Source organism: Pavona decussata, unplaced genomic scaffold, assembly GCF_977016875.1.
Source record: "Pavona decussata unplaced genomic scaffold, jaPavDecu1.1 SCAFFOLD_6, whole genome shotgun sequence".
Classification (NCBI taxonomy): Eukaryota; Metazoa; Cnidaria; class Anthozoa; order Scleractinia; family Agariciidae; genus Pavona; species Pavona decussata.
The window spans coordinates 6,088,500-6,097,500 of NW_028145430.1; the positions used below are offsets into that span (position 1 = coordinate 6,088,500).

General features: G+C 40.4%; 2 pseudogenes; one reads left to right on the forward strand and one right to left on the reverse strand.

The window, feature by feature from the left end:
- LOC146489411 (uncharacterized) overlaps positions 1–9,001 on the reverse strand; it is a 176,940-nt pseudogene that overhangs the window by 139,947 nt on the left and 27,992 nt on the right.
- Positions 4,488–7,340, forward strand: LOC146489423 (uncharacterized; annotated as a pseudogene).

Sequence of the window (9,001 nt, forward strand, 5' to 3'; positions counted from 1 at the left end):
ATTAAGGGGGTAAGGGGGGGGGGCTTTTTAAAAGGACTCTTGGGTTATTACATACTGGACAGTCTGGTGACAACTTACTCGAATGGCAAGCCATAAAACTGACTTTCTTTGCACCCTGTTCTTATGGTAGGTTGTCTGCATTAGGCAAACATTTTCAATTGTTAATTAAATTTAATGAACATTCTCTGTACAATACCCTCAAGGCTTTACAGTATAGGCTTAAGTTAACATAGACTTCAATGAAACTGATTCTGATACAGCTTTACCACCCAATAAAGAATATTGTTTCCCAATAATTTCAAACATTTTTCTAAAGAGCTTATCTTACAACCGATATGAACAGCTTTTTGACATAAGAAATGGGATATTTCAACAGACCATTCACAACACTGTTTATTTACAACAAGTCTGTTTACCCAACAGACTTAGTAGCCTCTAGTTCCAAGCAAGACTAGATCAGCCACATTTCCATCTTGTACCTAATGAACTATACCACAATGTTACAAGTACATTCTGCTTGGATTGGATGTCTAAATCATCACGCTGTTGAAAAAACCTAAAAAGGCTTTTGACCTTTGCAGGGATAATGAGCCGGCAGACCCGCGACACCATGGAAATCGAGCCTATAACAATAATATTAGTAATTTGCATATTTGTGAGTTGATGTACAGTAATCTGATCCAGTTTTCTGACTAAACCAAGGTTTTTTTTAAAAATCTGATTTCTTACTCAAAGGAACAAGTACATGTCCACGTTAAGAAAAAAGGAAACGAACACCAGACATCATGATACTGTTTTGAATGCTTCAGTAATCCCTAACAGCTAAATATAAAAATGTAAAGAATATCTTGACATTTGTGGGTTAACAGATTGAACAAAACCTTCAGTTTACTCAACATCAGAGCCAGACTCTTCTTCATTGGCCGCAAAAAGGCTATCCTCAGCAGTATAAAACATTTCTTCTTGAATGCCAGCCAAGACAGAATCCTCAACGTCAAAATAAAAAATGTCCAGATCGGCAAACTCTGATGTGTCACTGTGTTCAAGCTCTTCAACAGGTTCACACACATCAACATCATGGAAGACTTGGCTAAAGGTAAACAAAACTTCCAAGGCCTCACTTAAATTCCAAATGTCAACAAATTTGAAAATGTCAGTGACACTGAAAATGTTCTCACAATTGGTACAAATCTGTACCACATGCAGATCTCCAAATGCACCATACAACTTTGCAGGATTAACAATGGCACGTTTTCAAGTCTTACTCTGCGCAAATATTGCCCTCTCAAGGCTTTCTTTAGGTAATTCAACTTTTGACGTAGATTACCCCTCTGAGCATCACTCACTCCTCTAGAAATACAATCGGTTGGTCCCTCTTGGATATCTGTTAACTGTGACTGAAAGAAAACAAAATCACAACAGCCCCCCCTGGCATTTACAGTTTTTCTTGCAAAAGTCACAACAATTATGCGCTGGTTCAGCTGAAGGCAATTTTTCGAGGTCAACATCAAAGTTTTTAAGGAGTAATTTCCTTCTGCATGTAGATGTTTCCCGCACATAACTTTTTATTTCCTCAGAACAGTGCTTCATCATAAGGCTTGAGTAGAGAACCACAGACTTGCACATCTCATCGTTTGACCTACCAGCCCTGCCAGTTTCTTGCAGATACGTTTCAAGGTTGTAAGAAGGGCCATAGTGCAGAACTGTCTTGACATTCTTGCAATCAATGCCCATACCATAGGCAATGGTGGCTATCAAGACACGGACTGAGCCATTTGGTTCCCCCATTGACTCCAAAATATGATCTCTATTGAGATCATCAATTCTACTGTGGAACATTTCCACAGCCCTCTTCTTAGGGTCACCAGAATTGTCAATGTACATGTCATCACCAAGTTCTGTTAATCCTTTTTGCTCCTTTTTGCTCCCGTAACTCTTTAACTAATGCCTTGAATGTTTGAGCAGGATCAGGGGTGATAACTTGAACAGCATAACTTATGTTTTCTCTGTTTGGGTTATCCATAATCAATGCTGGGCTTTTCATCTCAAGAGACCGCATGATCTTGAGTCTTGTGGAAGTGGTCGCTGTAGCAGTCAGTGCAATCAGGGGAACTTTACCGACAATTGAGCGGATCTCGTTGATCCGGACAAACCATTTTCTAAAAGCCATTTCTCCTCTCTTCACTGCATAACCCCTGAAATGGAAACATACAATAACATGTTAACTGGGGTGTAGCGTGGTTTTTCCAGTTAGGTATGCACAGGAAGGAGTAGTGAAACAATCACAGAAGACACAAGCCTCTAGGGGTGTGCTCTGTGAAATCTTTTTTTATTTTTAGGGCCTCTGAAATGCCATTTCCCATGATTTTCAGGGGGGAATAAGTAAGTCAATAAAGACATAAATGAAATAAAATATATATTTTTTTAGATTTTTGAGGTACACTCATGATTAAGTTAAAGTTGTGGATAGCATTTATTTTCCATTTCTACTTAGTTGTCTTTGCCATTTCCTTTGCCTCCTTTCCCTAGGTATTCATAATCTCAAACACTTAAAACCAGAGGACACAGGAACTTAGGAATAATCCTAGGCCAAAAAAAAAATATTCTCAGCTGTAATTTTTATCAACAACACATACTTCACGTACATGCAAGAGAGACAACTGAAGACTAATTTAATACACGTGATTATATATGTGTCTAGGAAAGGAAATATCTCTAGCACGGCAACTGGTTGTGATATATCACATGTATGTCTCAAAATAACATCTTCTTTAAAGAAATACAGCACAGCTACATTATCTTATCCTACTTTGAAATTGAATCATATAATGCAAATCGATTACATGTAAGAGTGTATTCTTCATCTAGATATTCCACAGTTTTCAATCAGAATTTGTCCACATGTTAATATAAAGAATAGCTTCGCTTTAATTAGCCTCTATTTCCGCCGTCTCTGAAAGAGTGCTTACGTCTTAAAAATAAGGACGAGAGTCAAAATACAGAGGGAAACGCGTAAAGGCCAATAGACTTATCAGTGAGAAATGTAGTGAGCTTCATCAACTGCAACCAAACACAATCTCTCTTTGTAGGCATCGTTGCTGAGCACTGCCCGCCATCTCTTTGTAGATAAAAATGCCTCGGGTGAGCCATACACGATTTGGCATTCCCCGCGTTCCACACTTTGCTTTGCCTCTTCGCTCTCCTGTTCGTCCCCTATAAACTCGGCCTTGATTCCCACAGACTTAAGGTATCGCAGTTGGTCTTGCATAAGAGATTGCAGAGGAGAAATCACAAGTGCGATAGACTTCGCATTTGACAAAGGTCTCACTGTGTCGAAAACGATCGGTGCGGACTGAAAAATCAATGATTTTCCAGACCCCTTTGTTTGAATAATGAACACATCTTGACCTTTAACTATGTGTTGCAGTGCCTCTTGCTGAGAATGTTTTAAATTTTGAAGTTTAAAGGACTCTAAAACTCGCTCGAAAGCCAAATTCATCTTATTGACATCGTCCGCCATTTTGACAACTCTGTTTGATGTGATAATTTATGTGACAATCCTTACCAGACGAAAATCTGCAGGCGGGAACATGATTGGCTTAAACCAACAAAGGAAATCGCACGCGTCCAGCCGTCTTTGCGGGGGGATGAGTGCGGGCTCATTTTCCCGAACAGCGGCTGGTAATCGAGCCTATCTTCTTGTCCTTGATTGTGATTCTTACTTTCATAATGTGCCAACTGCTGTTTCAGGCATTGATACGAACTAGATATTTTCTTCTTGATGCGCGTTCATTGTTTATAGCAAATTAACCCCATTTCTCATTCATTCTTGCCATTTATAATTTTCTTGAAAGGGCGTATCTAGTGTTGTTGGTCACGAAAGCTTTAGTCACTATATATTTCTTTTAAAGCCCGCTTGATTTCAAATATCAAAAGAAAAGTCGCCCTTTACACTGCTGCTAAGGTGGCGCTCAGAGAGGCACTGAATAATAATTACTTTATCATGACACGTTTTTTAAGGCCATGAAAATAACAAATATCTAGTTCAGGTGTATGCACCTGCAGGTATTAATCTTCTTAGAAAACAACTGACTGTAAAGGGCCGGAACGGTCGCATATCTTTCTATAGGGGATGAAAGTCGCAGCGCGCAGCGGAAATGGCTTAAGCAATCGATAATAAAAATGGATCCCAGTTTCAATGTTTCCCATTCAGTACAGTTCAAAGTGTCCGTTGACAATCTGTGTTGTTTAACAAATCAATTACTAGTTGAACGAGCAATGAAACGCTAATTATTACATTGCATCAAGCCACCCCATACCGTGCAGCAACATTTTGATTGAAAGAAATAAAGGTTTATGGTAAGGGAACTGCAAGTTTCTAATGTTCCGTTTATCTACGATATCCTCACGTAACTGGAAACTTATTTTCATCAACTCCAATATCTATCACTCGAATGCGGTCACTACCTACTGGCAAAATATTTCTTATGAGGTGAGGCCGCATACATGTCTTAGTGACAGCACAAATTAACTTACATTTTATTTGCTGAAATTGCAGTGCAGAAGAAAATTGGAAGACAAGAGAAATGAATAGGAAAGGGCAGAGCCGATTACACAGCATGAAGCTTGTGATGAAGAGGATTATGACGTTGAGTATTTTTTGCCTGGCAGCAGAGATTCAGATGATCTTTGTTCTCAGGAGGTGGTAATTAGCACTGGCTGGACTCTTAGTAACAGTGACGCCGGCAAAACACTTAAAAATGCTAATGAAGAAGTTGATAACAACAATAGTGAGTTTACAAAAGAGAAGGAATCTGACCAGGCATCCCACAAAAACAGTAATATAAAGGGAAATAAGAAATCAAATCCGACAACTGAGAATGACAGTGCTGTTAAAGGAAAGAAAAAGTCTCGTCAGGTGTCTTTTAAACCCAGAAAAAAGCGTATTTGCCCTTTAAAAGGATGGAAGTCGCGGGTAGTTGATCTTCCTCGCCATTTGAGGGATGTTCATAAGTGGGCACGCAATAAAGCTCAAAAAGCGACATCCCATTTTAGAATGAGAGAAAGCTTTTCTTCAGAGGTCGTGGAAAATGGAAAAGCAAAAAAGTGGAAAGATTATCATCACCACCCCAAGTGTCCTATTCCAGGCTGTTGCTCAGTAGTAAAGTGGTTGTCCCACCATTTAAAACAAGTACACAAGGGAATAAAGAAGGGCTCCTTGGAATACAAAGCAGCATTGAAGGAAGCTCGACCAATAAAACCGTGGCGATCGTCAGCGCGAGTTTTAAAAACAGTCGACGAAGCTGAGAAAAGGCTCAGTAACCAAAGTGACAGTAACAGTGCAGCAAGAATTAGTGTTCAAGAAGACAGTGGAGAAGTTAGCGGAGAAGAAGGGTCAGAGAGTAGCGGTGATACTACAGATAACTGGGGTTATGAAGGCAAATCTGACAGTGAATCACAAAGTGAAGGTGGAAGCGCCGGCACTGTGGAAACTAGCAAGGTAGTTTTTTGTTCTTTCGCCAGCTGGCTGCAGACAGCTGATGGTGGAAGGAAGCCTGAGAAGATATCAAAGCAACATGCTTCACAGTTAGACAAGATGCTAGGTGTTATTGATCCGGAGAAAGATGTGGCGTCACTATTTGACAAGAAACTTATTTGCGACAAGTTTTTAAAAAAACATGCAGAAAATACCTACAAGCTGGACACAAATAAAAACATACCTGTTAAGTCTAAGATATTTCTGCAGTTTTAGCTTAACAGAGCGTCCAGAAGGTGTGAATGTGGGCGATGCTACCATTACCTTAATCGACGAGAAGGCCCGCTTGTGGTCGTCATCTTACAAGAAAGATACTCAACGCAGGCATCTAGAGAAACAGGATGAAGATCTTTTCAACTTGGTATCACCCGAAATGGTTGCTAAATTTGAACAGAGTGAAGCAATGCGAAGGGCAATCTCCCTTATCGGTCAACTTGGTGGGGCTCACAGCCTTCAAGTTAACCAAGCAGAGTACACACTAATTCGAGATTTCATCCTTACTCAAATAACAGTAGCGAATGCCCATAGATCAGGCGTGTTAGCCAACATGACCATGGGTGAGTTCAACAAAGCAAAGCAAAGTGAAGGAAATTACATCATTAGTGTGAAGAAGCACAAGACTGCAGACTCACATGGCCCTGCACGAGTGGTGCTGTCTCCTCATTGTTTGGGTACCTGAAAGTGTTTGTAGCTAAAGTTAGAAGTGTAGTAAGTCAAAGCAAAGATGATGACGATGCTGTGATATTGTCATGGAGTGGAGCAAGCCTCGCATCAGGCCAGATATCAACCGAGATTAATGCCGCTTGGAGAAAAGCAGGCATTGAGGGACATATTAGTTCAACCCTGATCCAAAAGTCTGCCGTGACTGCTGTACACACTAACCACCAAGACATGAAAGGGCAACTCGCTGATCTAATGGCACATAAAGAGTCAACAGCGCAAAGGTACTACAAGCTGCAGGAAAAACAACAATCGTGCATAAAAGCAGCCTCACACCTTCCCGCAATCATGCGAGCAGCCAATAAAGTATCAAAAGAAGTCACTTAGATAACTAACGTTAACAAGGAAAATCCTATTACTACCAAAGGTACAAAGGAGGGGCAAACCAAGTGGAACAAGCAAGAAATAGAAGCTACAAGAGAACTTTTCCATGAAGAAATAAACAAGAAGTCTGTCACAATGGCAGTGGTAAGAGAGAAACTCAAAGGCCATCCCACGCTTAGCAATGAAGACGCTAAGAAAGTATGTGACAGAGGTTGCAGTGAAAGGCGTGGTATCCAACAGTGAAAGCCGCCTGGAAGCTGCTGGTGCAGCTGAACTACCAACAGAACAAGACACTTTATCAGATAAAATGGGTCGCTTCTTATCAAGTTCTTCAGAATTCGAACCACCTTCGAATTCAAGTGACCTTAGCAGGAACATATTTTCCCGCAAGAAAAAGAAAGTCTGTATCGGCTATTTGGAGCAACAATTAGAAGTGGAATCATATCCAAACCCGCCGTCAAAGACATTCTTGAAAATGACGAGGCTGGCAAGGAATTCTTAGAGAAATTTACGATAGAACAGATCATAAACCGTTTAAAGCACGAGAGACGGTTGAACAAAAGGCAATAGGCTAGGAGCACTGATGCATGTATTATGGTATTTTTGAAGCTAAAGAGTGTTTCGTATGGGAAACATCAACACTGAACTTTAATCTTCTTTAAAGTGCACCTAACCCTAAAATATTATCTTTGCTACAATGAATCTTTAAACGTGTTCGAAACACATTGCGCCCTGTGTTTTCATTTTTATCTAATCTTGACTTTTTATAGGCTTTAAAACTCACAAAAACTAAGCATCATTTGGTCCACGACCGAGTCAGAAGGGGAATGGGTCTATTCTTGCTTTGACGTCACAAACTGATTTGCATGCATGCTTACACGCCCCTTACGACTCGGTCGTGGACCAAATGATGCTTAGGGACGGATTATTAGATTAAACCGGCGGGGGGAGGGGGGGAGGTGAAAAATTTTCGGTGCATGAATTTTTTTTTTGGAAACCCACTTGTCTGCAGGAATTTTTTTCCCCTCTGTGTGACTTTTGTTTTTAGGTACCACCGCTTGTAGGATTTCTTTTTAGACAAGTTTCCCTTGCAGGAATTTTTTTTTGGGAATTGTCACCCCCTCTCTGGTTTTTTCAAATGGTCTGTCCCTTAGTTTTTTTACGTTTTAGAGCCTCAGGATTGAATAAAAATGAAAAAAAAAATGCAGTACGTTTCGAGCGGGTGCAAAGATTTGTTGTAGCAAAAATAATAATATGGGGTTAAGTGCACTTTAAGCCCCATTTACACTACAGAAAATTTTTAGCAAGGCTCGGATAAAAGTGGCACACGTACCTAACAACGTAGCACGGATATCTTGTTTACACGTCCTTTATTCTGCCGTGCCCACCACCGCAAAATCAAATTTTGGTACGGCAAAATAAAATCTTGGTACAAGTTGTGGGCTCAGTTTTCTGGTCAGCAAACTAGAAACCACCGAAATACGCATGCGGAGCATTTCATTCAAACATGGCGGAGGAACAATATCTTGAGTACCTGCTCATAAAAAGGGCGCCTGCAACTTGTATACCAAACATAACTAGAAATGCAAGACGTGTTTTCACATCTGATTTCCGCAGGATGAGGAGAAAAAGACGGTACAGGTTTTTTTTAGCTCTTGCAGCAATTCTCGTTTGCAATGTTTTTGTGGATTAATCTTGTTGGATGGTGGAGCGAAGTAGTGTTTGGTTTGATATGGTAGAAAGAATGTTCACCGACAAGGAGTGGTACGACAATTTCCGGGTTTCTAAAGAAACATTTGAATACATTGTATTCGAGATTGAAAACGAAATTGCTCGTAAGGATACTAGAATGCGTAAAGCCATCCCCTCGAGGAAAAGAGTAGCTATTGCGTTATATTACTTGGGTTCTACCACGGAATACAGAACAATAGCTAATTTGTTCGGTGTTTCCTCATCATTTGTCTGTCTTTGTATAAAGGACGTTTCCAAAGCCATAACAAGAAAGCTTAAAACAGGTTTCCTGTCTGTACCGAAAGGACAAGATTTGAGAGAAGTTATGGGACTTTACAAAGACAAATGGGGCTTTCCAGCATGTGCTGGAGCCATCGACGGTACCCATATTCCAATTCAAACCCCACTGGAAAACCACACTGATTATGTTAATAGGAAGTCTTACCACAGCATATTAATGCAGGGAGTGGTAGACGCAAGGTACTTATTTCGAGATGTAGTCATTGGTTGGCCGGGCAGTGTTCACGACGCCAGAGTATTGTCCATTTCGGAACTATATAACCTTGGACTGCAAGGCAAGCTTTTTGATCCCAATATCACAGAAAGAGTACTAGGTGTTGACCTTAACCCTGTAATTCTTGGTGACCCAGCCTATCCTCTCTTAAATTGGCTGGTGAAAGGTTATCCAGA